Source organism: Temnothorax americanus, unplaced genomic scaffold (genome assembly GCF_048541705.1).
Source record: "Temnothorax americanus isolate GAGA-0224 unplaced genomic scaffold, ASM4854170v1 Scaffold1, whole genome shotgun sequence".
Classification (NCBI taxonomy): domain Eukaryota; kingdom Metazoa; phylum Arthropoda; class Insecta; order Hymenoptera; family Formicidae; genus Temnothorax; species Temnothorax americanus.
Window position 1 is genome coordinate 6,163,213 of NW_027509230.1, and position 24,362 is coordinate 6,187,574.

At 38.5% G+C, this 24,362-nt stretch overlaps 1 protein-coding gene across 10 annotated transcripts in view; it reads left to right on the forward strand.

The window, feature by feature from the left end:
* Rbp6 (RNA-binding protein 6) overlaps positions 1-24,362 on the forward strand; it is a 634,317-nt gene that overhangs the window by 211,926 nt on the left and 398,029 nt on the right. The window contains exon 6 of one of the 10 annotated variants that reach the window (XM_077406184.1): positions 16,759-16,799. The exons of the other annotated variants lie outside the window; for them this stretch is intronic. The gene's annotated coding sequence lies outside the window, so the exon portion shown is untranslated. The remainder of the gene's footprint in view (positions 1-16,758; positions 16,800-24,362) is intronic. 10 annotated transcript variants of the gene reach the window in all.

The window sequence follows — 24,362 nt, forward strand, 5'->3', positions numbered from 1 at the left end:
AGGAAATGAAACTGTAACTATACAATTTCCCTCCTACGTCTAACATTTTTGTCATAAAAGATCTATAATCACCTCTGTATTTACGAATGCTTTCGAATTAGTTGCCATATATTGTATCAGCTTTTAGTTCCGTTGTATTCAAATGACATAGGTTAAAAAGTGTAAATATAGTGAGATCAACAATAATGCTGACAAAAATGCCTCAATTTCAAAACGCGAACTTATGTAATGATGGTTGCATTTTACGGAGCTACACGTATCAGTTAATATTGAATTCTGTTGTAAAATGCTGGAAGTAAGTCGAAATATCGTAAAATGCAAGATAACGTTATCTATTTATTCACATTATAGCGTCCCCACATATATATTTTTTCTACTGTTTTCTAAGATTTATTTCTTATAAGTACTTCAATTCCTTATTACATCTAATCTTTTATAAAAGTCATCACAAGTTCGACACTTTGTGGATTTATATAGGTAATCGAGTTGACGTGCGATGATATCATTTTGTAACTACCGATCTTCCTGAAGGCCGAATAATTATTCCCGAGAGATGGAGAGGATAACATTTGGAATTATTCTCTCGGCGCGGCAACATTAATTGAATATACTTTTTGTGATCTCAACGATCATTATGATCTGTGCCATGACGTAATCGCAGCATGACAAATGGCGTTTGTTCGACGTTTTGGTGATAATATCTAACGAGCGAATTTGGGTCATTACGAAAACGCGCGTAAATTATTCACGTAGTGTTCTCGGAAAATGAAACACGCAACTCCAATCTTTTTCGATTTAACGACGCATTAATGTTTTTATTTATTGTTTTTTAACTAGTTAAAAGAAAATTAATCTATATATCTAATAGCGAAATGATGGTATGTGCAACTAGAAGTTGACAAGTACTTGTAAAAAAGATAATTTAAAAACTTGGAAACTTATGTATGCGAAAATTTGGAATTATTTATTGCTATTGAGGTATTTAGACTTGTAATAAAGGTGAGAGAGAGAGAGAGAGAGAGAGAGAGAGAGAGAGAGAGAGAGAGAGAGAGAGAGAGAGAGAGAGAGAGAGAGAGAGAGAGAGAGAGAGAGAGAGAGTACAGACGTTTCAAGATTTTAGAAATCTACGTAATTCGGCTTTCGCGAAATTTTTGCGATTTTAGTGGGCAAACAAAGTCTGTTCGGTACATTCGTTGAAATACGTAGTCACAGAACAGCGATAAAATGTTATGACTACGTCACGTTGGACTTGATCTTGTAATGTCACTAGGTTTTTTTCTCGATTCCGTCATGCCGTTCTTTTTCGGTCGCTAATCCACGTGCCGTAATCGTCGGGAGTAACGCTCTAGATTATTGGAACGTCGCTCGTCTCCACTCCGCTTTCATCTCGACGAGGATTAAGACCTTAAAGTCTTATCTTCGTAAAACACGATGCACCATTACGACGGTGGCTTCGAAAATCGAGCTGTCTATGAAAAATAGCATTCATTTGTATTATTTAGTCTTAATTAAAAAATTAAGTGTTTATAATTTTAATATTGACAAGAAAAACGATTTTACAGTATATCTATATGCGATAAATAGCTATTAATAATAATGTTTTATGCTACATATGATAGAGTTGATGTATAAAGCTTTATGTGCCTTCTTAAAGAAGAAGAAAAATTAATTATTTTATAACTGTTACATAATGTGTGTTATTAATTGTATTGTCCCTGATTATAATATTTGATCGAAACTGATTTTTTTCTGCAAATTTAAATACTTGAACATGTAAAAGCTTTAGCTTTAAAAACATAAGAAATCATAAAAGTTAAAAAATGTGGAAATATTGAAATTTGAAGGATTAAAAAAAAATCTAAATTTATAGGTTTGAAAGATTCGATTTTGGATATCTGCACATTTAAAGGTTGATAATTCAGAGATATAGAAATCTACAAATTTCATGTTGTTATGGGGCTTTGTAGGTGAAAGTCCTGTCGCTTATTGAGCAAAAATCTTGATGTGTTATCGGTCGCTCTGTGGCGAGCACTGCCAGCGGTGGACATTAAAACCACGTCGATGTCGATTGTCGAGCCGGTGTTTTGCGAGTTCTCGCGTCGCCGCGTTCTCGTTGTTCGTCCGCGGGATTGATACGGAGGGAAATGAGTCTCGTCGTTACGGCCGATTTTATCGTGCTCTTCGCGCGGAACGCCGTGGTTCGTTTCTGCCTTGAAATACGAGTCACCAGGTATGCCCGAGTTGTATATACGAGAGAAACCGGAATACAAACGACACCGTGCAATCGATACTCCCTGCGTCGTGTGGTTAAGTTTAATGTGTCTCGCGTTACCGTCAATTACCGTCTTTTTAAGTGAAATCACTTGGCTTGATTCAGTCTTCCCATCCGGTTTGCCTCACTTTTAACTCCTCTAAGAAAATCGTTTAAGCTACATGAAATTTGTAGAAATATATATATTTTTTTATTAAAAAATCGATTTGCGTTGATTTTAAAAATATAATTTAGTCTAATTTAATTTTTTAAGGCACTATTAATGTATAAGTGTGGATTTGAGGTAAAATATTTGAAAAGTAGAGACTGAAATATAATAATATTGAAATATATAAGTATAAAATAACAGCGTATATAATAAGAAATAGCAAATGAAATTGAAGAATAAATCGGGAGTCATAAAATATGCGCGATAAAATAACGCAACGTGAGCAGGCGGGTTGAGGATAACTTTTCTTTCATTGATGATTTATTGTGCTCGTCACATTTTTTCGAGTAAAATTCTTGTTGGTCATGTAATATCTGCAGTTAGACGGGAATGCAGCTGCTCAGAAACGGAATATGATCTTTTAATCGAGACCGTCGCGAAAGCATTGAGAGCACCGCGAGTCGCAGTTGACGAGAAAGTTTGCCGTGAAATTTTTTCAATTAAAAACTGTCGGCGCGTACTGTCTACAGAGCGGTGTGAGTGGAGAACAGGGAGCGAGGGAGCACTTTTAATTACTGCGGCGTCGTAACGCATGGACCGCTTCGGTATAAGACCTGGCTAGAAAAATTCTGACGGCAGCTGTGAACGAATCTCTCGCGACATGACGAGAGCCGGAGCAGGAAGGAAGGGAAAGGAATCTACAGAAATTATAGGTGGAAAGAGCATATTGCACACAGTTGTATTTTTGCGGCACAGTTTTAATTAGATTAGGAAACCACACGGGAGCGAAACGGCTTGCTTCCCTAATTATTACAGTTTCGATTGGTTTTAATATTCTGACGTTAATCGATCGCTGAACGCTATTGAAATCGTTTTTATGAGTGTTTAACCGTGTTGAGAATTCGTTGTATATATTGCAAATACCAGTACAAGCATGTATGATAAAATCTTAATGTGAAACTTAATTCTAAATAATGTTTATCTTATTTGAACTTATCATTTAATTACGTAATATTTAAAGTCGTAAGAATTTGTAAAGCGATTGGTTTAATTTTAACTAAAAATTAAGTTGACTTTAAATTTGCTGAAGTATTTATAATTAACAGAAAGTATGGAATTTTTTATTAACTACATTTTATTGCAAAATTTTGCAGCAAAATTTACATTTTTAATTCATACTTTTATTAGTATATAAAACATACAATTATACCTCTTCAAATCTCTGAAATAATCTGATCTGACCTTGCAAAAGGAGCGCAATGACAATACATACTAGAAAAATCAAAGAAATCGCAAAGTGAGCCGCGTTAATCGTTTAAACACCGATTTGCCTTGAGGAACGCAAAGATATCAAGTCTTTAATGGATGCGCGCGGTGGTAGATGGTCGGAAGAGGCGGTTTCTGAAAACGTTTCGTGACGCCGTTTAAAGAGGAGGGGACCAGAACGCGTATTTATAGCAGATGACGGAGGTCGTCACGTGGGAATGGACGCGCAGCGTCCATTGACGCGATAAATGTCGCCGTCGGCCATTAACGGCGCTCGCCTTGCCTCATAATCAATGGGAGAGCCCGACGGCAACTCTTGGGCACCTCTCGGGGGCTCCACCCCGGGGCTACCCCACCTCATGTCCCTCGTTTCCCGCACTCTCCGTCAACCACCGCGCACGACAAATTAATTCTCTCCGTTTTTCTGCCTTCCAATTACCGTTACTGCCGCTACCGGATCACGTTGTCTACCCCGAGGAAAAGAGTGGAGTATTTGGGATGTTAGAGCGGATCCACTCGTTGAGCTTTCAGGAGAGTGGGAAATGGCGTCGTAATGCCTGTTCGCGGACGCCGTATTCCGTTCCCGCATAATGGGAAGAGTGGAAAGTTTAGATTGTTATATAAATGATCGTTTTCTATACTAATAAGGGACTTATTTTGCTGTATGGGCTGATTTCTCTGTTAATAGTTAAAAAAGTTCTATAATAAAATGATTCTCTTATATTTACGAAGTTTGAGAAAAACTAACCGCGAGACAAATTCGAAACGTAGATCATTTATTAAGCAGGAAGCTGCGGTGAAGAAGGAAGCGATGAAAGAGGGATCTTCCCTCGGCTCTGACTCGCGTTTGACTTTAACGAGATAATAACCGCGCGATTACGCGTTTAATTCTCCACGCTTAAGATGCGCGTCGGCGATAAGACGTGACAAATATTGACCATAACTACGCTCATAACAGCCGCCCGCTGCGCTAACACGACCGACTTGCGGCGCGCGATGACGCCGATGAGGAGGAACCGAACACGGGTGTGTAGAAAAAAAGAGCATACAGAGCGCGAGCACGCGTACCTTTCTTCGGAGAGGAGACCTAGAGCAGGAGAACCTGTTTTGAACCTGAAATCCTGCTCAGGTGTCGTCAACGCTGTGCTCAAACTGATCGTTGTTGTTTTATTTATGTGTAATTCCGGCCTTTCTTCTTCATTCTCGATATCTGTGATTTGAGAAATATACTATTTGTATATTATTGTTATAATAAAATAAATGCAGAACGGGGCGAAGCATATTCAGAGGATTATAGAGGAACCAAGCATATTCATATATACAAAACCATAAAATAGTAATGTCACAGATAAATTTTTATGTTTTGGTATATACATACGATATATGTTATGAATTTGATAGTATGACGATTTGACGAATAAAAGTTAAGTTTATGCATGAATGTTTTCTATGTATTATTAAATTATAATAGTGTAATCATGCATTCTCTCTAAACTTTTATTTTAAAGATTTTATAAGTATTGTTTTTTTTTTCTAAAATGTGCAGATAGCCGAAAAAGATGTCAAAGATATTACACGCATGCTGATGATCAATATCACGCTTGTTAGTCAAAACTTTAAGTTTTGGTTGAATGAGCTAATTCACAATTTTTATTAGACAAATTTATTTTCTTTTATATTTATTGGATAAGTCTGTAGTATAATCAAACGCGCATCTGTTTTTTAAATCCTTGGTCTGAATTTTTAAAATGTTACTTAATATTTTTAAAAATATTTATTATATTTATAGTGATATAACATCTTTTTACACAAAGAAAGAATTATTATATCATTTTAATTTTACATAATCAATAGTTATTAGCTATTGGAATTTCGAAAAGAAGGGAACATAAATTAGGAGGAATAAAACTCAGTGGGGAACTTTAAAGTCCCGATGGTCCATAAAGAGTTAATATAATATGATGTGACAAAGCTTATATGACGTCGTAATATTATGTCCCTAGTTTAATCCGCGCAAGCGATTCGAAGTCCGGACAAAAGAGCGCGAAGGACTTTTTCCGGGTTACCCCGGGGCTAGGCAAGAAATTCAAGCCGACCGTGAACCATGTACGTGGAAATTAACAGCTTAACTTGGTTACCTAAGAAGAGCTCCAGGTAGTCCCTTGAAAGTGCCACGCGTTCGCGAGCTCGACCCGGAAATTCGCCGGAGCACGACGGCGAAACTTAACCCATTATATTTCTCCGTACACCGCCAACCGAGAGACCTCTGCCTCCTTCTACCATATCCTCTCCGCAATATCTGCGTCATTATTTCCTCCGCGCCGTATAATCTCGTGTGACACATCCCGAGACTTTGGCTGGCCTTTCACAATTGGCTGTAGACATAATTTTGTTCGAAGCACCGAGCAGATAATCAAGATGTGTTACATTGTAGGTCTAAATTTTTTTTTTCAGACAAAATATTATTTCTTAACGTAACGAGGAATTGTCTAAATTTATTGACTTTTAGTAAAAGTTTTATAGATAGAGAATTTAATTTTATCTGCAAGAACCTTTTAGTTTTTACATATTAAATATCTTTTATTTAACAAGGCTTTTGAATTCATTATTGTATAAATCTTTATTTTAACTAGCAAATAGGTTTGCTATTTATTATGCCTCTCAACTCTCTTTATTTTCTTAACTCTTCAATTTTAAGTTTTAAGCAAGTAGCACACCGACTCATCTCGGTCCTCGCGAGACCTTATTTTTCTCGGTCCAAAAATCCTCTCAGCCGCAATCAGACTGCAATCTCGGCAAAGGGGAACCAACAACGAAACTCGCGATAAAAATTCGCAGCAAGCGGCAATAAAGCGCATCAAGCCGCGGCAGCTAATTGCCGTGGTTGGCAATAATCGGCCGCGCGCCACCACGAGCGGCGGGCAATTATTTTTACGACGAGGATGATATTGTCCATTTATTTAGCAGAGCTTGGCGCAGCGCGGCGCATCGTGGCGCTTCGCTGCCGATACGACCGTCCGTGTTAACCCGCGGCGCGACGGTAATGGTCGTATAAATTCAACGCTATTTCCCGCAGTAACGCGACAACTTCATTCCGACGATTCCTCTCCGCGTGCTTCTGATACGCGCGCAGCGCTTTCGCCGATCCATAATTTTCGGTGTGATTAATAAGAGAAAAGGAAACAGAATAATAATCACTAAATCTTGTTTAACCAAGTAAGGAAGAAGAGATGATAATGGCCAGAAACATTTAACTGAGAAGGAACAGTGTAATATTATCTAGAGTAGTTTATTTTAAAGAATAAGTATAACGTTCATCAAGGTTATTCAAGAAAGATTGTTACAAGCTTGATGTAACTCTTACAATTAGTATCAGAACTTTTAGGTCGTAATATTTCACAATACAAAAGTCGCGCTATTATTGCAGAAATTTTGATTGACTAACTTTGGTTTCTTAAGTTCCTAACGAAACATTGTTCTTTCTTAAACTATAAACTTTACTTAGATAACTATACAGGCTGCTACGTTATTCTTAGGAGACAAATCTTTTTGAAGGAATATTAGAGAAACTAAAGTTATCAAAATAATATCACATTACAAAGTTGCACAAAATTGTAGAAGGTCAAGTAAAACTTAAACAATTGATGACCAATATAAAGATCCACGTGGCCTTGTGGCAATACTCAAGATCGACGTAAATGGAAGCCGGCACGCCGCAAAAGACACGTATAAGAAGCCGACAGAAATAATTACAGTGGAAGTGTAGGCGTGGATTGAGAAATTACGAGGAAACGCTTATTAACTGCGAGGAGAAACGCGCGAGCGACAGAAACGGGAAGGATTTAAGATTTACGTTCAAGACAAGAGAGCTAAGAGTTCATTGTTATTAATAAACTGATTATATAAAAAATGGTGCGTACGTTTATTACATGTGATTGATAATAACACATGAGATTAATATATGAAATAACTTTAAAGTACTTATACAAATAATGGCTACTGCAGGACTTGAGAAATTCTCATCTCATAAGAATTCCGCTATCTCAAAGATACACATAATTAATAATAATCAATGAAAATATATAAAAATATTATTTTTATTTTGAAATTTCTCGTTTTTGAAAAAAAGTTATTTTAGAAAATACACACTCTTGGCTTCTTTCTTGTGTCATTAAAATTTTAATTTGGTTGAATCTCTTTTTATACCGCTTATAAGTGACTCTATTAATTAAAATGAAGACAATTAAGGTCTCTCAAAATACTTCTGACACCGGTCAGACGATGTCGAAGCTTAGATCTGGCGTTCAACGTGTTAATTACTTACGGCTGTTTTATCGTGGTCCCTGGCTTTCATCGAAACGCCGGGAAAAATTGCCATCGCATTCTGATGAATCAGATCCTATGTAAATGGTTTTAATGCACCTATACGCAATAAATTACGTAAGATTGTATTTATACATGTGCAAAATATAAATATTTTTTGTAAACAAGGGAAGATTTCTAAGTGTAAATCGCAAAATAATATCAAACCTACACAGATTGTTTTTTTTAGTAATCAAAAAGAGAAATTTACCATTTATAATTAAATCCAACTTTTGCGATAGAAGCATAAACAAATATCAAATATACACGAATTTTAATGAATTATTACCATATATATTACATACATCAATTTGCCAGTTCTAACTTTTAAGCAAAAGTAAGTGTAATAAACGATATAATATTTACTTGTGTGTATTACATATGATCTCTAATTTGTTATTTTTTGCTCAGCTATCATTTCATAAACGTGGATGAACTTCTTTTTCTTGTAATTAGCGAATGGCCATAATTAATGAGTGTATTGTCATTAAATTGTGATCATAACTTTACATAAAATTTCTATGAAAAAATCCGTTTAAAATTGACTGGAAAATTTAAAATTTTCATTACTCATATCTATTACTTGTATTTCTTTAAATCAAAATACAGAAAGGAGATACGTGCACGTTTACATGTTAATTTTAATTTCCAGTAGCAAGATTAAAGCTCTTGAACGCTACCGTAATTCGAGCTTTTTCTATCGCGTTTCTTTTACGAGGTGCCTTTGCAAATTTTTTTAATGGATCCCATTTCCTCGCTTACGTGAAGCTCGTAGAGATATAGCCGGAGTGCATTCAGCGGTGCTTAATAACGGGGCCAGCTTTGCACGCGCGGACGAAGCACGTGAGGGTGAGCATTTCGAAAAATATGGATGAGGCGCGCTTCGATGGCGCACCCCGTGCTGCACGGACGCTGTTTAAACAGTGGCCGACGCTATTTGCATGTAATTACCGCGTCGACGATTTAACATTAGCAACGCTGCATTTATACAACGCCGTTGCGCCGTCCTTCACGCTCTGTTCGCGTCTCGCTTTGCGTCTCGCTTCGTTGCGGACTTGCATCCTCTGTTTGAAATGTCTATCATGTCAAAAGTCTATCGCGCACATATGACCAAATTTTCACATCATTGAAACATGTTACAAATAATAAAATCGAAATTCAGTCTGTTTGAAATTAGGATTTTTGGAAAAATGTTATAATTGTTTGATTTATCTTATGAGATACAAGTGAGTAATTATTTATTTGGAAAAAAAGGGACAATTTTATACATTATATAACTATATATTTAATTTGCTGATTTGTGCCTCTTGAACCATTTTACTTTTACTGTATTTATCCTTTTAATATTTGTATACTAGTATCACTATTGTACTAGATTTCTCAATTACTGAAATAAATTCGAAATTTAATAACTTATTTGTAAATATGACATTACCATTTTTGAAATATATACTTTTTGCCTAGCATTTAACGTTAGGCTCTAGAACCCTCACGCGATTATCGCCGGTGATCTTCCGGCACGATAAGCCCGCTTCGAAATTCCCGTCTAGCTAGCGTAAGTTCTCGTCGATCGCCGAGTGCGGAGGGAAGGAGGGAGTGCGTCTCGATAAACTCGCCTCGTTATTGATTTATTTGGGTGCTTAATATGTATTACCGGCGTTATTCCGGGGTCGACTCGCGTGATGTGGCGTGGCGCCGGGCCGCGCCGCGCCGCGCCACTCCGCAACGCGGTAATCCCCCGTTCCGGCGAGGAGTTACGATCCCGGGCTCGTCGTTAAGCGAGTTCGCGAACTGCAGTTGGCCGCCACTGCAATTCCGACCGATCAATTTTGCCGAGGAACCGCTCTCGATTTTCTCTTTCTACCGCGCGTCGACACGAAACTCACGACAAGAAATCTCTTGGACACGATCGTCGTCCGTCGCTAATTTTAAGCAGCTCATACAATTGGTCGAATCGCGACACGAACCGCGAATCCGCTCATTGACCGATGCAGCTGTTATAGGGATCTCAATGAGACGAGTGACGCCGGCAGGTGTGACCCTTTCATTCTCCTTTCCCGTCCCTTTCTCTAAATCTAGTCTCTCTCTACTCTCTATGTACTTTGTCTATTTCCACCGTTGATCCACGGCAAGCTCGTTGCTTCGTTCGAACCGTCGTATTTATAACTCGAGAGAATGATGTACGGGGGCATCGGCGACCGTCCCGAAAAGCCACTGAGGTCAACGACGACCTCGTGCGGATGGATGAACGACCGACGGCGAGAGAAATCGCTGTCTGGATACTGGACATAACCATGAATCTTGCGAGAGTCGAAACTTTCGTTCATTTTAAACACTTTTTTTTAAACCTTATTTGTTTTTATCACCCCTGAAAGTTTTGTATAAAATGTTCTTTTTTATAAATCTGTGAAGATACAATCTCATGATTAGAAAATAAGATTGAAATGTGGAAAAGTAGGTGAAACATTAGATGCGAACAGCTCGTATATATTTTGTGTTAATATTGTCTGTTAATATTTCTTTTACTCTCACCGTTTCTTTTTCAAGTGAATTATTCAATTGGTGATCGCACAAATGGAGTGCGCGAGCTAGCCGCACGTGAACGTGCGATGAGAACACGAACGCGAAGCCATATCACTATCAGCCCGATCTCTATATTTATCGCTGTTCAGCGACATTCTTTAACGATGTGGCCGCCGTGGCGCGAAATAGCTCAGGCTTCGATCGTACACCGGCACCGTGCACCGTACGCACCGTCGCGATTTCCATTCGGATCGCGCAGATGGTCCCGCCGAATTTCCGGCGAATTACACGCCGTAGATCTGCCGCGGTCGACACTGTCTACAAGCTCGTCCGAAATTGGCAATACGTTTCGCCCATCCGATTGAGTACTTTCGGCGGACACTTCCGCGAGTGCTCGACCCGCTCTCTCGGTCTGGAGAGAACCGCTTCTCCGATATTTTCGCAGATCGAAGTTTCCGCGGGAGCCATGTGTGCGGAAGGCAGATATGATATTACGGGAATTTAATTAGCCCGAACTCGGCGAGTCTGCTATAAGTGCGATATCGTTCGCGGAGCGATCGGCGCCCGAGGAGCGATTGTTCGAGGATTAGCGCGAGCTCCCCTGCCATTAATTGAAATTCATTGTTATTCTCTGAACTGGCTCTGGATAATGGTATTTTTCAAGACTTAAGAAAGTGCTCTTGAAAGAAGGAAAGAAAGAGTCTTGTCTTCCCAAGATTTTTACTGCTAAAAGATAGAAAAATTAAATAAAATTACAAGAGTTGAAGAGTTGTGAAAGTGAGTGACTTTTATTTAGATTTAGAGAGTTAGATTTGGATTTATTGCAATTATAATATTTTATATCAATTCTTACCATTTATATTTATGTGAGATAAATATAGTTTTGTTATTTAAATGCAGTTTTGTTATTTAGCAGAATCTCAAAGCTTTTTGCTTTAAAGAATGTTACGTACAATATCAAGAATTTTGTTATTTTGTCATATTAATTGTAAATTTGATTATAAATTGATTAGAAACTCCTTTACTCAACTAAAGAAAAGACGGATCTGATAGAAACAAAAGATTAAAAAATTCTTTACACTTTACACGTTACATTTTAATTAGAAGATTTTCCGGCTAAATCTAATTCCGTTGGTTACATTCGTCGCTGGTTGATTGAATAAAAGTTGCATCAGTGTTTGTGCACTACTTATTTGTGTGTTATAATACTTTTGAGTACTACTCGTACTTAATTATTCTGAAAAGAGTATTTTAAGCGAGATACGAGAGTGCAACGTATAATAAACCGAGTTCCATCTCCTTCTCTTGGCGCTCCTAGAATACTCATGGCGCAGAGGCCATCAATAAATCAAGCTGGAATTCGCGTATTAAGTGAAACTGAGTTCAAGCGTTGCAGCAGGTTCACTGCAATTAAGTCGCGCACTTATCAGAGTGCTAAGTTAGAGTGCTCGCCTAACTAGGAGACCGCTGAGGAAGGGAATGGAATGAGCGAACAAGAAGAACAGGCAAAGATGCGTCGAGGAGTAGGGAATTATTTTTACTGATGTATTCGTGACATGGAATTTTGCCAAATGCGCCATTAGAATTTTCTAATTCAATCTAATACGTTCGTAAGTTATTTATTGAAATTTAGCTGTGCGGGTTTTAATATTAAATTATTACTCTCCAGCTTCAATTAATTTTTATTTCACGAAGTATTGTCAGTTATTAAGAGATGTAATGCTGGAAATAAAAAATACAGCGTCCAGTCAAATTCTCATTGAAATTTTATTGTCAGAATAATCCAAATTTATTTATAGAAATAAACTTTTTTTTTCTCGAAAACATGAAGGAAATGAAAAACTTTTTTATTTAGTTTAGAATATTTTTTCAAGAACTTTTCCAATTTCTGGTTCTCCTATCTTTGCAAATGCATTATAACAGTAGTTTTGAAAGTACGCAATTGTGTTTTTTCACATTATTGTATTTGAAGTTCAATGTGGAAAAGACGATTGCGAGCTGACAGGTGTAATCTACCGGCATCACCCGGAAGTAAGAAATGACGGTCCAGAATAACTCCAGGCAACATTTCAGTGCACGTTCATCGTCAGAAACCTTATCGCGATTCGGGTAGCAACGACGTGACGATTGGTCCAGAGCCAAGAACGACGACCTCTTGCCGAAGTATATATCCAGATGGCAACTGGGGAAACCTAATGTCAGGACATACTGAAAATTAATATTCGAAACGTTCCACCAGATTATCCATAGATTATCCACTTTTACTTTTCGCACTCTATCTGCCTCTCTCTCACTCGTTCACTCTCTCTCTCTCTCTCTTTTTTTCTCTATCTATCTCTATCTCTCTTCTCCTCTCGAAACACGACATTAACGTACGTTATATCGCGACTGGATTTCGTATAATATTAGGCTACTTCTGGAATGTCGAGTCGAGATTATATTAATTTCAGGTAATTCGTGGAATATTACTTGGAGCATCTTTAATAATTTTATAGAGAAACTCTGTTTCCAGTGTTTCTAATAAATAGATAACTATCATCGTAACAGATTTCATAATATACTGCAACAGGATAAAAGAAAATTTGAAGAATGAAAAGTTCGAAATAAAAGAGATAATGGAGATTTGAAAAAATAAGGAAGATGGAAATAATGAGATAATATGTAACAATGGAAAATGATAATAAACAGCATATAAGGAACAAGAACTTTCAACTTTTTTTGTGAACCTTAGAATATTTGAATAAATGGTAAAATGTTTAAGAATTTCTACAATACAATAAGTTTTGTTATTATTCTCATTATTACTATTCTCATATTTGTCCGATTGATGAAAGTTATAAGCATATTTTTGGATAGGATATTTTTATAAATATATCATGTACGAGATAATGCAACAATGATAACTTATTTCTAAATCGAAAACTAATTGAAGGATTATGAAATCATATGCTGCCGGAAATAAACTTGCGAGCCTCGCATTTTTAAGACCGACATCGCGCATTTCTTCGATAGTAAGTTAATGGAACTGGCATGAATGGGAATAGCTGTTGAGCGAAGTTAAGCGAAGGAGGCAGAGAGCGGCTCTTACCGTCCCGACAGGTCTAACGCCATTAACGCCCGAGCAGCGAATTATGCCGGATTTGCGCCGCTATCGTAAGATTTCTCGAAAGTATCTCTAGTCCGCTTGACTTTGGCGTGCAGCGTAGCTCGCTTTAACGTTAATGGAACCCGAACGCCCATTTAAAATACATTTATCAGCGGGCGGAGGACGGCAAAGCGACGGCAAGCTTCGTAAATTCGCGAATATCCGTGAGTATACGACTCATTGTGAGTACAGTTTATCATTTACGTGTTTTATTAATTATTATTCATTTATTGCTAAACGCAAATCAATTATGAAGAATATACGCGATATTTATTATCGTAAGAGATATGTAATTGAGAGAAAGTGATAGTGACGTTTATATATACAGTAAACTATAAATAATAATGACTTTAAGTTTAGATTATTTTTCAATTTATTTTTGCTGTAATGAAGGTATTTACGATTTTCTCTCATTAGCGACTTCCCCTTCGAAATGACCATGTTACCAATTCCTCATGCGGAGAATGAATTTAACTCAACATTACTGTCAGTTTCGATAATATCGTTGGAAGTCATCCAAATTTAAGCGCGCCGAGTTCCGTTCTCAAATTATTTTGGTTGACGGGAACGTCACAGAGTCTTTGTGCTTTGAACTCCGTTTAAAGTTTTGAAAGGCAAAAATGGATTACACGGAAGCTAAGATATGAAGAGACATTTTTGACCCTTATTGCTATCTCTTTCGAGAAGTATGATATTACTTTCAAACTGGGCAACTGGGGCATCCGCTCTTCTTCTCTGGAAAAATGTGAGAAAATTCCGAGAAAGAATATCTAATTGTTGAAAGAAATGAAAATTATCAGAACCAAATTAAATAAAAAAATTTTACTGTATATGAATTAAATAAAAGTCCCGTGTTAAACTTTTATGAAAGAGGTTTATTAACGAGAAGCGAGTTTGTAAAGCTTAAAATTTTTTTTGTTATACACTATACAGGCAAAAATCTTTTTGTAAATAATATTAATAATAGACAGTAATAGAAAAAATATAATAAGAGTATATTATTATTACCTATATAAAATAATATGATTATTATACCGATAAGAAAATAAATCTTCTGTTTTGAGTAAATTAAATAAAAATACTCATACAGAATAAATGTTTTACTTGTATGGAATTTTTGTATCGTCTTTGAATACAAAGATAACGTGATAATAATAACGTTCTTATTAGTCGTCTGATCCAATAGGATCATGGAAAAGGATCTCGAACGCTTTTGCTGTGCAAATAGAGAAGACAAAATGATTGGAAGGAAGGAAAATGTTAAGCTGCTGGTCCCGTTTGGACCACTACGGGAAGGTCAAAGAGCAATTCTGGTCACGTATCTCTGCAGGATTAGGTTCCGCTCTCGCGAAATGGCCAACCGCGTTTTGTCCCGCTCCAGAATTTACACCATGCGATTCTTTCGCGCGACAATACTGAAATCCAAAGTTACTCCTCGCTCTTTTCTCTGACATTAATTGCGCCAGCAATTGTTTTAAAAGCGGATCCTCGTAATAGGAACGATCGCCGTGGCTTAAGAACGAATTCAGAGTCGGAGAAGCGATTAAACAGGCGATGTGCAACCATTACTAGAACGAGATAGTGATTTTATATCGCGTCTTATTACTATGTGTCGTATTATACGCGACGTAGTCAATTTTTATTCTTTGACGAAAGTTATTCTTTTGCGTAAAGTAATTGAAATGTTTACCAAAGTTTTAAGAGTTTTGAAGTATTCGGGAGTGCGCTTCCGCAGAAGTTTTTCGGGGAAATTTCATAAGGGGACAAATAAATCTACAAAAACTGTTCATTTTATATTGCATAAAGGCAGGAGATTGTTAAAAAAGTATACTTTGTTTCCCAGCCGTCGCTTTTGATCTTCGCGTTATTAAAAATGGGAAAACTTCTGAAAACTATCTTAATTATTGTCTAATTGAACGTACTTTTCGCAAGAAAAGACAGCAGATTCACATTCTAATTTGCGATTAAACGTTTAAATTACAAGACTTTAGTTCATCTCAAAGTCAATTTTATCCTTGTTGATTCAACGCGATTGGTTTACGTAACACATACGTCTTGTCTTGTTTAATTATTATATCAGAATATAATTTACTCTCTTATTTACTCTTATTTAATTATCTTATTAATATATCTTATTCGAAACAAAATTGAATTTTATTCTTGGTTGATTAAATAGTAGTGTGATACGTTTGCGAAATACTGACTCTCGAGATTTATCAGTTGCTGCGGCAAACTGCAATCCGGCGGCGAATTGCAGTCTAGCGCAAACATAAAGGATCGCCCTTTAGTTTTAGCGACCCCTCGAGTCTCGAAGGACTCGTTTCCACCGTCCTCGTAAGGAACTTATGACCCTCGTCGAAGGAACTTATTAAATTTCGTTGGGCGGTTTTATTCCGCTTCTCGAACGCGGTTCCGATCCGGCCGTCGAGATAGCGACGGGATCTATGCGAGGAGTTTTTAAGTGACCGCGAGATTAATAAAACGTCCACCGCTGCATATTTCCGCGAGATCTTGTGATGGCGGCGACGTAATTAAAAGGTATTCCGGGGACTATACTTCGCCGTCCCTTTATCTCGCTGCCACGGTGTGAACGAACAATAGCCGTGACTTTGTCATACCGCAGTTTCCGCGAGAATCTTCCTGAGAAAATAGATTCATTTGTTTACCGTAAAATGGTGTAGAATTTCATAGGTAACGTAGAGAACAAGATATTGTTCCGTGCAGCGCGACATGATATTATGTTTTAAGATAATCTTTTTTAAAAAAAGGTCTCGAGTCTCGATTCATCGTGTGTAATATTCGAAATTTATTATGCAAACATATTACATATTAAAACTTATTTTGATATATGTGTGTGTGTGTGTGTATATTAGTTTATTTACTATTATACAATTGTATATTGTACGCTCTACAAAATTTTTATTATTAATCATTTTCAATAATTTTGTATACGTAATTGATACTATTATATTTATTTATTAACCAAATGCTAGTGACAAATTTTTCACTTCTTATAAATCAAGATTGCAATTTTTGTTTCAGGTAAGCAAGGAAAACAAAATCTTGGCATACTATAACCGCACGTAAGTTTAAGTATCTTCGGTATTTTTTTAGTTGTAAAAAAATAATTAATATTAATCGAACCTTTCAAAAAAGATACGACAACGATAGAGTTGCGAAAAGGACAAGCGACTCTCCATGGATCGCGTAATCGCATATTTAAGAGCGGAAGGTTGCTTCAGCAAGATGGCGTCTAACGCTTTATAAACATCGTAGCGAGGCGTGACGCGAAATAATTAATTCACCAAAGCGAGCCGGCAGTGCCGGGCAAGTTTGTCAAGCTGGAGAACCTGGTCCCTGAATCGTCGATCAGCGCCCCAAGTCTCGCGAACGGCTAATTAGGTATTATAATGGCGCTGAATCGGCACTGAGTCGTGGTTTTGAATAATTTCGTCCGAGGAATAAATCGAAGCCAGAAGTTTATAAACGCGTCAAATGCCAAATTAAGGAACTTTGTTCGCAGTGGCTATATAGTAAAATGCGACGTTATCGTCAATCGAAGTATCATATAATGAATGGTGGTATATTCCATTAACTGGATTGTTATCGCCACCTGTTAGAACAATCAAATTCGTTGTTAAAGTTGTCAGCAATAAAGATCTCTATTTACGGTAAATAAATAAGTAGAGAATTGAAGCTATATAAATTTATGTCCATATTTATATGTCTAGTATATTTTATTCCATATAAATTTCAGACTTTTTTCATTTTCCGTATTTTACAAATATTTGGCTTATTTTTACAAATTTTTTATTTTATATTCTACTTTATTGAATCTATTTTCCATATATTCTGCAATTCACTTGTTACTTACGTTTCATACATCTTACGTCATACAAATCCTCAAGTTCATGGATTCTATCTTTTAGAAATTTTATATTCCATAGAGCCTATATCTCACGGGTTCTATGTTTCACAAACTCTACATTTAGACTTTATGTTTCACAAATTCAAGCTCTTATAGGGTCTACGTATCTCACAAATTTCAAGTTTTATTAGTTCTATATTCAGCCTTTCCCTGATACCGCGAGTCCGCACTCTATTCTTTTTTATCTCTCCGCGAAGAATAAAATATCTGAGTCGTTTATATTCTTAACTAATTGCTTTCTTTTGCGGCTCGAAAAATCGCTCAATCGTTTCTCGATTCCCGAGGAAGGAGAACTCGCGAATTTCCTCTCGGCACGCGAATTTTCTGTATGCATCGTTTTCGCGGCGCGGGCGCGGCGAGTGGGAAAGAAGGAGGGAAAGGCCGAAGGGAGTCAATACCTTTCCTTTCGGCGCGGTCGGCGAGGGAGATGGGGGAGGTAGATTTATAAGAAGGAACTCAGGTCGAAATCTCATGCAAATCAATGCAGGCCGACGGGGATGTGGGGCGACGATGCGAGGAGAAGGGGGTGTTGTCGATCGTTCTTCGTAGATATAGATACATGTAGATACGCCGCGCAGCGTGAAGAACGGGGAAGAGAGAGAGGGAGAGAGAGAGAGGGAGAGAGAGAGAGAGAGAGAGAGAGAGAGAGAGAGAGAGAGAGAGAGAGAGAGAGAGAGAGAGAGAGAGAGAGAGAGAGAGAGAGAGAGAGAGAGAGAGAGAGAGACCGAGTTAGGAGGCGGAGAGGGTTGGAACGTAGGTGTGTGACTGTATTATATATCCCCTATCGCTGGTTTATGCAGCCATAAATAGCGTTTATACGCTCGGTAAAGTATTCCCGAAGCAGCGGCGGGCCCCGGCCTTCCGCCTATCCGCTATCTATTCTATTATGCCCCGACATAGTACCTAACTACATCTACCCCGACGCCACCGAGCGCTCCGTGCTTCTCACACATATCCGCCATTCCCATTCCTTTTTCCGCCGCGCCCTCCGCGATCTCTGCCGTCTCGCGAATTCCGTCTTTCGAATTCTCGTGTCGCGGGAATCTTGCTCGATATATCCACCGTCGCGCCTGATCCGCCATAAGGAGGTTGCGCTACCCCTTCCGAGGTTATCGCTATATTTGGAGATAGACGCCGCTCTTATCCGGTCGTGACTTCGACTCGCGACTCGCGACTCGCGGCGATTTGTCAGCGGGATTCGCGGACGTTCCTCGAAATTCTCAAGACTGGTTGGTATTGCGTTTGAGGATGCAGATGAGCACTGCAATGTTTATTCTATATAATACATTTTTATTTGACTTAAAATAATATAAAAATTTGTCTAAAACTAGAAATTTTCTAACGCTAGACATAACGATTGTACATATTACAAAATTTTCCAATACTTAACTTAGAAATGTAATTTAAGTAATCTATATCTCCTTCTTAATAGTTAAAAGCATTATCAAAATATTAATTTTGAGTGTATAAGCAGCTTATATTAAACGTCTTCGAATTGATATTAATGTTATGCTGATAGAAGATCTATATTATTTTTTTATTATGTCCTTTTCTTATAGATTTCTTCCAAGAATCTATGAGATTTTGAAATAGTTTAAACTTTTGGCTGTATACAGGATCGACAGGATCGGCATACAATTTTAGATTAGGCAAAAAGTATTTAAAATATTTATGCACAAAAAAAAATTTATTATTACAAATTTGTTTTTGGTTTTATTTAAATTAATCTTTAATTTAATTTGACCAAAGTTAAATAGAAGTTATTTATAATTGTTGTTAATTATTATAGTTATGATACAATACTTATCGCTCAATTTATTTATAATGATTTAATGTATAGAAAAATAAGCGCGCGTAGCGTGTTTTTATTAAACCTACATAAGGGTGCAAAGGCTCTTAAAGAGGCTACCGGGCGAAGAAGACGGGAACGATAGGTGAAGGAAGTGGGATTGCTGCGAGACACGCGGCTTGGCGTGTGCTTAGAGCTGAAGTCGGGTTGCGTTAACTCCCGAGTACACCAGGTTGGGTTTATTGGGCCCTGAATACTCAACCTACCTCGCACCCTCTGCAGCTGGTGCGCTGAATGTGTAACGTATTCGATTTAATGCATTCTCGCAATAAACTTTATTACCATGTTGCTTTGCGTGGCTGTGCTGCTCCTATGCATCGCGAGCTTCAACAACACCGATGCATACGTCGATCCGGTGTGAGCCGGCACAGCCTTAGTCTGCCTTGGCCGGAACTTGCAAGCCGATGCTATCACGGATGTTGCGCGCCAATGGAAACGGCCCTTCGTGGTAGTTCTCTCTTATCGTTCCCATTGAGAATGCGTCAGCTCAGATTCGGTTTTAGACGGCGTTGGTCGATGCTAATCGCGATTAATTTACGTCTTCTTTATATTTGAATAGGAAACTTCCACGTGTATATATCAAGTACAATAATATAATATAATAATATAAATAATAAAATTCTCGATTAATTTAATCAGAAGCAAATTGTAATGAAGTAAATCTAATTACATATAAATTATTTTCTGAGAAATATTGCATACTACATTTCATAAATTATTTATATTTTATATTATGCTGTTTAGTGATAACTATTACAATGTAAGCGACAAACAGCATGTTGTATCGTGCTTTAGCATCCATGTCGAGGACCATAGCGCCATGATGGAACGTCGAATTCGAATTTTGCAGCGAACAAGCTTCTCGCGACACGTGAAAGTTTTGCAAGGTAAACTTAGCCCCATGCAAGCTGCACAGTTAGCGAATCAACTAGGTGGCAGGGAGGCTGTCTGGTTGGCTGCACGGCTGGTTTGTTGGTTGGTTGGGTGGACTTGTTGTTCTAACTTCGCTCCCTTCGGCAATCTCTCTTCTCGTATCTCGATGCATCTCTCTCTCTCTCTCTCTCTCTCTCTCTCTCTCTCTCTCTCTTCCATGTCTTTGCTTTACTCCATTTCTTCTTCAGTTTTTCTTTCTCTCAATTTTGTTCCATTTTTTCTCATATGCCTTCTTCCTTACTCTCGCTTGGCTGAAGATCGTCGCGGTAGCCAAGCCAAAAAAATGGCCATGTAAATTACCTCCAAGAACAATGGCCACTCCGCAACCCCTCACGATTCCTCTTTTCTTAGAGATGCAGCCTGGAGCTGCACGATTGCCGTCTACTAGCCGGTGCGGCTACTTAAAACTTGATGCTCAAAACTTTGCTGCTTTCGTGACGATCGATGACGCGGAACTCTCGTCGGCATGTTAGCGAAAAGTCCTATCCTCCGGAAAGTTCGGAGAGTACGATTGAACTCGGAACATTGGTTAACGAAGCTTTTATCTCGTCCGCGTCTCGCTCGAAAGAAGAATTGAGAGAATTATTCGTCATTAGCGTCTAGCGACCGTAAGCCGAGCAACGTTCGATTGGTGTTGCTATTAATGCTAATTTCAAACTTTGTTCAACGAGTTCTTCTTATTGACTATATTATGATCGCCAAATGCGTACTGTAATCAAGGCGCATAATTTATCATTTGCAAATTGTGTTTAGCAATTGATTAAAGCCTTTTTTTTTAAGAAGTCATTTCAGTTAAGAAACTATTGATTGTGCATCGAGGAAAGATCTCCATTTCCCTTTTCTTACTCAAACTTTTACAGTAGGTATTTGAATTTTTTTCTGCATACATTAATTATTCTTCACTTTCGCATTGTACGTCAAATTCGATCACTCTTTTCGATCTCGACAACTTGTTTGGCGAAATTAATGGGAGAGGATCGCGAGCGTGACGTCGCGTTTCCAACTCCCGAACGCGCTTTCTCATTAAAAGACGAAAACAAGCTGGTTATTTAGCCTGGCAATGTTGGACGGCGAAATTGTTTCGCCCGGCACGGAACGAAAGTTTTCCGATCGGGAACGCTCAATGCTGTACCCGGTTGCGAAGCCGCACCAGCAACTTTTGACAGTCGGCGATCGCCCGTACAGGCTTGTCTCCTCCGCCCGGGAGAAAGACCGCATGGGGAGAAAGACTATCCATGCTTGACGATCTATCTCTTTCGCCTTCGTTTCGCACGCGAACGGGCGTTTTCGCTTCGTCGGCGAACGAGTTTCACGAATCGATCCGTTTCAGGGTGAACGCGCATTTCTCATTAAGCTCGAGCACCCGCCACTGAGAAATTATGAAGTGAGTTTAATTGTTCCGGCCTGTACCTTCTCGGCTCGGTCGGTTCCTCCTGCGCCTATCGTTTCTGGCACTCGCTCTTTCCGCTTGTCATTACGCCGTTCGATCGGCGATAACGATTCGTCGATAAATCACGAGTTTTACCCATGATGCAAATACACGCGGCTTGTCCCAAAATAAAAAAACAATTTAAGAGAACTCTGCATGCTGTGAAAAAAATTGGAGTCAAGTTTTTTCTAAATAAAATTTTTATGAGCGATTGTTTGCTATAATTTTATAGATTAATATTTCGAGAGTGATAAAAATAAATATAAAATTGCATTTTCCTCTCCTCATCATAATCAATGTAATATTCAAGGTAGACAGCTATATAAAAATCCAAGTACATTTACAGAGCATATTCGAGTTCTTATAGAAATTTAGGAATCTCAACTAGATATATCTCGATGATCGATCCGTGTTTAAATTTTTACTAAAAGTAGATTTCACTCGTTTGTGAAGTTCGGCTCTTTGCGCTTCTTTTAGGAACATCGTCTACGCGCTTCTTCACCCAAGCGCGTCAACGCGCAGTATGAACTTTTAAATTGATTTGGCGTCTTGCCAGTGGCAAACGACTTTCTTATACCGCGCCCATGTCTTCCTGGACTTCTTTCACACACTCAGGAGGGAGATGGCTCCCGTTTCTCGCGCCGCGTCTAATTGGTTTTATTGCACTTTAGTCGAGCGAGTTCCGCCGTGCCTGGTTCTGGTGCGATAAGGAACACGTACAATGAGTCCCCGCGTCGATTTAATCCCGGGTTAAATTCAGGAAGCTCGAACCATTCTTAAAATCGCCGCGAGAATTACGCCGGATGCAGCCCGCTCGTTGGCAGGCTCGCATAAATTTATAAGAGGGCCGAAACGCGCGCTTCTGGGAATCTCCCAGAAGTGCGATTTGAGGGTTCATATACTTTAAACGGCATCGATTGCCGTAATGTCCCTCCTGGGTTTTCTTCGGGGCAATTATGAACGTTCTGGTGTTGACTTGCTAGTTGGAAAGATGTATAGAACATTTCTGCCTTACCGTGCACGTAGAGTCATCATTTGTTAGTAGATTTTCGACATTATATAGCTTGGCAGTTAAGACATAAGTCAAATTTCTATTAAATATCTGCTTAATAATACCTGCGGAACAAAGCGTTATTGTTCGATGATACTCGCAGAACCCCTTCACTTTTAATCGTGTATAATTTAGAAACTGGCTGCCAACTTTTAAGTCGCTAATCGTATCAGCCGATAAACTTCTCTCGCGAATAATTCGTCCGCAATCTCTGATTTTTCTTCGAAAGAATACTATTTCTTCGTATCGGAAGCACTGCGTAAATCAGGGAATAAAAAGATAAATATCACGCGCCAGCAAAAAGATGCGAATCGGTGGCAGACGGTGGGTTGCTGCACGGTACGGGAATGGCACAAAGGAGGTCTCACCAGTAATTTTGTCACGATCGCGGGAGTTGGACGTAGGTAGGTAGGCAAAGTAAAGAGGCATAATTACGTATCATTCGCGGCTATACGGGCAATAAATTTCGCAGATTCGCGCGCGAGATAGCGGCGGACCTCCGGTACAGCCGGACGATAATTCACTGCCCGGCCGGCCGGACGACGTTCTGGCAGCGGCGGTACCCTGCCCAGGAACATGGTCAACAAGTAGCCGTGGATACGCTCCGCTAAGCGCGGATACTACGAGCACAAAAAGCGCTGCGTTAAGCGACCGCCTCGTTACCCTGAGAACGGTAACGCGTGGATCTAGCAAAGTTTCAGACTAATGCTGGTTACATCGTAGAGCGTATGTTCATTTAATTTCGCGTTTCTCGTTTAATTGTCTGAGATTAGAATTTTATTCGAGCCGATGAATTCATGTAAATTTTCATACAAAGCAATGAAGACACTCGTAGAATTTGACGAATTTGTAGAAATTTTCAATATGTTTATAAGTCTGTGTAGTTTTGAAAGATTACAGAATTTTCCCTATCTAAATTTTACACAGAAAGAAACACGCACATAAACTTTTATAAATCTATAAATATGATATGCTTTATGAAATATATTGTAAAAGAATTATGAGGATACTTCTTTTTTGAAAAAGCTTAAAAATTTAATGCGGACTTGTTAAAATTATAAAATTAATGAATCTATGAAACGTTCAAATTTAAGTTGGAAAGTACTCAAAACAGAAAAGAATCTATAAAGAACACACAATCTTCGGATTTCGTAATTTTGCCAACAAATTTCCTTTATTAAAATAATGAATTTTACTGATCGATCGTAAAAGAGAAAACGTTCGCGAAGTTACTGGTAGTCGACCATAATTTATCTAGCCGCTCACGTTCGGGAGCATGTTCTCGAAACGCGAACTTCCCTCATCTGCTACGCTTATGAGACGCATTTGACAAGACGAGGAAACACGAAGTTCCACATGGGGACAAGGGAGTGACCGAATGGCGGCGACGCCGCGCTGGGAAATTCGGATGCAACGATGCGAGTGTCTAACCAGCTGGCCGTCATAATTAGAAACT